Source organism: Papio anubis, chromosome 2, assembly GCF_008728515.1.
Source record: "Papio anubis isolate 15944 chromosome 2, Panubis1.0, whole genome shotgun sequence".
NCBI lineage: Eukaryota > Metazoa > Chordata > Mammalia > Primates > Cercopithecidae > Papio > Papio anubis.
In genome coordinates this window covers 51483921-51490726 of record NC_044977.1, presented here as the reverse complement: position 1 = coordinate 51490726, position 6806 = coordinate 51483921, and positions in this window count along the sequence as shown.

Genomic DNA, 6806 nt, shown 5'->3' with positions numbered 1-6806 from the left:
TGGCAGCTTCCATGTGGCATCGAGCCTGACAGTACACAGAAGTCAAGAATTAGGGTTTAGGAGCCTCTGCCTAGATTTCAGAGGATGTATGGAAACGCCTGGATGCCCAGGCAGAAGTTTGCTATAGGGGCAGGGCCCTCATGCACAACCTCTGCTAAGGCAGTGTGGAAGGGAAATGTGGGGTCAGATCCCCCACACAGAGTCCCTACTGGAGCACCACCAAGTGGAGCTGTGAGAAGAGGGCCGCCGTCCTCCAGACCCCAGAATGGTAGATCCACCAACAGCTTGCACCGTGTGTCTGGAAAAGCTGCAGACACTCAGTGCCAGCCTGTGAAAGCAGCTGGGAGGGAGGCTGTACTCTGCAAAGCCACAGGGGCAGAGCTGCCCAAGACCATGGGAACCCACCTCTTGCATCAGCATGACCTGCATGTGAGACATGGAGTCAAAGGAGGAGATAATTTTGGAGCTTCAAGATTTGACTGCCCCACTGGATTTTGGATTTGCATAGTGCCTGTAGTCCCTTTGTTTTGGTCAATTTCTCCCATTTGGAATGACTGTATTTACCCAATGCCTATACCCCCACTGGATCTAGGAAGTAATCAACTTGCTTTTGATTTTAGAGGCTCATAGGTGGAAGGGACTTGCCTTGTCTCAGATGAGACTTTGGACTGCAGACTTTCGAGTTAATGCTGAAATGAGTTAAGACTTTGGGGGACTGCTGGGAAGGCATGATTGGTTTTGAAATGTGAGGACACGAGATTTGGGAGGGGCCAGGGACAGAATGATATGGTTTGGCTGTGTCTCCACTCAAATCTCATCTTGAATTCCCATGTGTTGTGGGAGGGACCCAGTGGGAGGTAACTGAATCATGGGGGCAGGTCTTTCCCATGCTGTTCTTGTGATAGTGAATAAGTATCATGAGAGCTGATGGTTTTATAAGGGGGAGTTTCCCTATACAAGCTCTCTCTCTTTTTATTGCCACCCATGGATGATGTGACTTGTTCCTCCTTGCCTTCCACCATGATTGTGAGACCTCCCTAGCCACAGGGAATTATAAGTCCTTTAAACCTCTTTCTTTTGTAAATTGCCCAGTTTTGGGTATGTCTTTGTCAGCAGGGTGAAAACGGACTAAGACAGTGGGTTAAAGACTCAAATGTAACACCCAAAACTATAGCACTACTAGAAGAAAACATACAGAAAACACTTCAGGACAACACTTTCAGGTCTAGGCAAAGATTTTATACCTAAGACCTCAAAAGCACAGACAAGAAAAACAAAAACAGAGAAATGGGACTATATGAAATGAAAAAGCTTCTCCAACGGCAAAGGAAACAATCATCAGAGTGAAGAGACAACCTACAGAATGTGAGAAAACATTTGTAAACTACTCATCTGACAAGGGGCTAATATGCAGAATATACAAGGAACTCAAAGACTCAACAGTAAAAAAACACAAATAATCCCATTCAAAAGTGGGCAAAGGATATGAATGAGCATTCCTCAAAAGAAGACAGATGAAAAGCCAACAGGCATACAAAAAAAAATCCTTGACATCACTAATCATCAGGAAACTGCAAATCAAAATCACAATGAAGTATCATCTTACCCCAGTTAGAATGGCTATTATCAAAAAGACAAAAAAGAACAAATCCTGGCAAGGATGTGCAGAAAAGGGAACTCATACACTGTTAGTGGGAATGTAAAATAGTCACAGCATAAATGGAAAACAGTATGGAGATTTCTCAAAAAACTAAAAATAGAACTACGAAACAATCCCAACAATTCCACTGCTGGGCATTTATCCAAAGGAAAAGAATCAATATATCAGAGAGGTACCTGCACTCCGTGTTTATTGCAGCACCATTCACAATGGCAAAGCTACGGAATCCACCTAAGTGTCCACAGGAGAAAACACTTCAGGACAAATGGATAAAGCAAATGTGGTATATGAACACAATGGAATACTATGCAGCCATAAAAAAGAATGAAATCCTGTCATTTACAGCAACATGGATGGAACGGGAGGTCGTTATGTTAAGTGAAATAAGCCAAACACAGAAAGACAAATTGCACATGCCCTCACTCATATGTGGGAGGTAAAAAAAAGGTTCATCTCATGGAGGTAGTGAATAGAATGATAGATACTAGAGGCTAGGAAGGGTGTGAGAGTGGGAGTGGGGGAAGGAGAGGCTGGTCAACGGGACAAACATACAATTAGATAGAGGGTATAAGTTTTTTGGGTTTTTTTTGAGATGGAGTCTCGTTCTGTCGCCAGGCTGGAGTGCAGTGGCCGATCTCAGCTCACTGCAACCTACACCTCCTGGGTTCAAGAGATTCTCCTGCCTCAGCCTCCCATTAGAGAGTATGAGCTCTAATGTTTGATGGCAGAGTAGGGTGACTATAGTTAGCAACAAGGTACTGCATATTTCAAAGTAGCTGAAAGAGAGGACTTGAAATGTTCCCAACAGATAGAAATGATAAATACTCAAGGGGATGGACACCCCAAATACCCTGACTTGATCATTACATATTCTATGCATGCAACAAAATATCACGTGTACCTCATAAATATGTAAAATATTATGTTTCAATGAAAACCAGAAGCAATATTTATAGTGGTAGCATAACAGCCAATATATCCAATATATTGTGTGTCACCTTTGACTTCACCCCTTCCTGTTTGTGGGTACATGGTAGTTTCTGATTTTAAGTAATACTGCAATGAATATCTTCATGCATGACTTTCTTTGTCCCTGCCTGTGATGATTTCCTTAAATAATAGTCTCAGAGGTAGAAAAACTGAATCAAAGAGCATGGATAGTTTTGAAGCTCCTTCATACACATTGCCACACTGCCTTCCAGAAAGTCTTCACCGAAGACCAAACCAACATAAGTCCCACCACCACTGCAAGTGAAGGCTGAGAGAAAGGAAATGAGCCTTTCAGACAAGTGTTGCACAGGAATCATGGGATCATCTGGTAACAATTCAGATTCTGATCGGAGAGGCCTGGAGCGGATGGGAGACATTCGTTTCTAACAAGCTCCCAGGAGAATCCTCTAGGGGTCCTCATCCTTATGCTCCCTGGCTGCTCATCCTGGAAGTGTTGGCCTCCAGACTGACGCAGCCTCTGGCACATGTGTCTGTGCCCACACCCCAGGCTCCTCAGGCCAGCAGCCCCCGCAGGGGAGTCCAGAGCTTGTTCCCACTCTGCTTGCCCCACACCCTGTCTCCATGTGGCTCTCAGTTCCAGGCTGCAACTCCTGATGTTCTAAGTGGTTCTCCTGTGTTTTGAGTAGGGTTTTCTACCAGGGATAGAGTGAGCTCACCCCTTCGGATGCCAGGATGCTTCGCTGCCTCAGGTGGGTTAGTGGCCATCTGTGGATACTTTTCTTGCCTGCCCAATCTCTACTCTTCTTATGCCAACAGCACATCTTCTGTCCTTTGAAGACCTCCCACCCCAGGTTCTCCTAGTCCATGTGGCATGGTTGCAGTTAACCCCCTCTAATAACAGAGTCAGAGAGTGCACACACAGCCTACACCTGGCCAATCAGTGCACTTCGTGCTTTCTGCTTCAGCAACTGGTTCCAGGATGAACACGTAACCCACATCCAGCAAATCCACATCAGAATCCTCAACAGAATTTTCAGGAATGAGAAGCCTTCTCTCCTCTGGGGGCTGCCTGGGCTACCACCTGAAGCAGCCAGGCCAACATGGAAAAGCAGTGTTAAGATAACTCCTGGTGATGTAATTATGTTAAAATTACTAAATTTTAAATTTAAAGCAGTGTTAAAATAACTCCTGGCCCGAGTCAAGCCAGAGCTGATGCTGACTGGAGATGGGAGTGGGGCACAGGGGTGATGGGACAAAAGTCATCAAAATGCAGCACTGACTGGAGCACTGAGCACTCGGCACAGACTTAGGAGGGAAGTGGACTCCAGAGAGAGAACCCAGGAGTGCAGGTGCACACACACACGGGCACACACACAGGCACATGCACATGGGCACACCCAACACAGTTTAAGCTGGAACAGTGCAAAGCACCAGGGTAATGCAGCCAACCAAGAGGGCTGCTCTATTCCAGTAAGAGGTTTTCACCACAATATTGGGGACTTTATATCATAAGCTATTAGCTTTGAAGCAAGAATAAAAATAAGAGACACCATAGCCAGCTATTAGGCAATGCAATGGGTGCCAGAGTCAAACAGTATGTAAAGATGGTCCAGCAGCCTTTTGGAGTCTTTAGAAATCCTTGTGCCCTTCATTTCTCCCTGAGGAAATCTGCAGCGTCACTGCTGTCCTTTCATTATGCATGTACAGGGCCTCAAATGCACCATCTCACGTGATACAGGGAAACTGAGGCTCAGACAGATGAGGCGGCCCACTCAAGGACACACAGACTGTCAAAGCAGATGGACACAGGAGAAAAGGTTTTCTTCCTAATGCTGTAATTGACTCACCTCCAGAGGCAGGTTTCCGGGAGGCTACAGAGGCTTAAACCATTTGTACCTGCTCTTTCTCAGAATCTGCATGTAATTCTGAGTTCTTTCTCTAAACGATCCACCTAAAACTAAGTTGTTGTAAGTGTTAGACCCCCAAAGATCTGATCAGCCCCAACCACTTTAACACCCCCAGGCCATTTCCCACTCCCTTCTCCCCTCCATTTAAGAACCTCAAACTCAGGGATGCTGTTATACATTCAACGTTTTTGAGGTACCCGAAGACCTCAGCTTCCAGAGTGTCTGTGGTAGTGCTCATTTGCAATTTCTGCCCTATTCCTGATGATTTCGACATTTGTTATGCAAACAACATCTATAGAGACCCATTCCCTATAACGCTTAAATGCCTCTTTCAAGGCCTTCTTTACCTTAAAATAAAACCAAATCCTCCTCCCTCTCCCTGGGGCCTGAGCTCAGGGGTCTCAGCCTCGTTTGACTTCAGCAGAGAGCTGCCTACCCAGGGCTTGGTGTGTGAGAGGCTCCCTGACTTGTTAGAGGTGAGGGGCAAGCGTCCCGGGCCAAAAGGTCAGGGGTGGCAATCTGAGAGGCTTCTGGGAGGAGACCTGAGGGGCAACCAGCACCTGGACAAGAGCACAAAACACATCCACAATCCCCCAGGAGCCTGGGCTAAGCTCGGGGCAGAGCAGTGAGCCTAAGCAGGCCCCACCCCGCAGGAGCAGGTGGGAGAGGCCACACATCCACAGGAGCCCGTGGCCAGAATGTACCTGCAGAAGCTGTATCTGTGGGCAGGTCTCAGCTTTCCTGTCCAAATAGCACTTGAGGGATAAACATTCGTGACACTTTCTTCTTCCCTCCTTCCCCAGCCAAGTCCTCCGGGCACAGCAAGGCTCTAAGGCCTCCATCCTGCCATGGTTGGGGGAGGTTTGGGGCTGGGGAGTAGATGGAACCATGGCCGGGGGTGTGGGAGCAGGGCCTGGCACAGAGGAGGTCTGTTTTCCACAAACAGGTGTTGAATGAAGCAAAGAGGTGAGAAAAGCAAAGTCATGGATGACAAGAAGGCAAGTCAGCCTTCCTTAAACAGGACAGGCCCAGAAAGACCGAAGCTGGTTCATCCAGACAACAGTGAGCCATGGCAGGATCTTGAGCAGAGGAGAGTTGTGATAAAAATAATGTTCCTGAAAGACTGCTTTTGCCATCTAGGAGTGGCGTGAAAAGTCAAACAGAAGGGGAATGAGAATAGCAAGGGTCATGACCAGCACTTCCCGAGGGCAGATGGAGTGCCTGGCCTGTCCTGACCTCTTGGTATCAATCACTGCATTCCCTCTTCAAAGGGTACCCTTCGAACTGGGCACTGCCATTGTCCCCTGGGTGCAGATGAGGACAGTGAGCTGCCTGAGGCCACAGTGCTGGTGAGGGATGCCAGCAGGACTCCACACCCGGGAGTCTACCCAGGCTGGTACCATCGACCAGTACGGTGCGCTCTGCCGCATCCCAGCCATGTGCCTCTGGGGAGGCCCCTTCACCTCTGGGCCTCAGTGTTCCACTCTGTGCCCCGGGAGTGGTAACTGCCCATCTCACAGGGTGGTTCTCTCTCACTCCAGACTGTTCTATCCCCTGCACTGTGGGCAAAGATCACCCTGTGAGAAACCCTCTCACGCCTCATCATTTCAGGAGAAAGGAAAAACCTCAAAAGATTTCCTTGAAAGGCCACTTTTCACCAAACCAGCTGATATTTTGAGTTTTCAGTTTTTTTCCCCTGGGAAAAGTCTGGAAGGAATCGTTTTGTGTTGATAAAATCTGGGAAACCTCCAAGGACTTTAGGATTCACCTCGCGTTTTGGTTCTGGATCAAGCAGTCACCTTGACACAAAACCACATCCTGTCCTGGGATGGCCACGTGGCTGGGAATCTTTAATGTGCCCAGACCATGGGAACGTTAGGAGGGATGCTGCTCCCGGCTCTGAGTCTCATGTCCCCTCCCACCGGCCTCAGACCCTCACTCACCTGTCGCCAGAGACCCAGCTGGACAGAGAACTAAATGGGACCTCAGCGCCTGCAGCCCTGGCTCCCCCGGGGGACTTGCTCCCTGTACCAGCCCTGTCCACTCAGGCTTTGGGGACTGGCCCAGAGCCGACTTAGCTGGCCAGATCCCGGGGCCTCTTGCTCCTGGAGGAAGGCATGCTCCCTGAAACAGTGGGCTTCTAAGCCCTGCCTCCAGGCTGTAGAGGCCCTTGGACAATCCCTGTGGGCTCTGAGGACAATCCCAGATGCCTTGTCAACATGAAGGTTCCATTTGTCAGGCCCCTGCATGAGGATCCCAACCCCCTGAAGATCTTCATGTTAACTGCT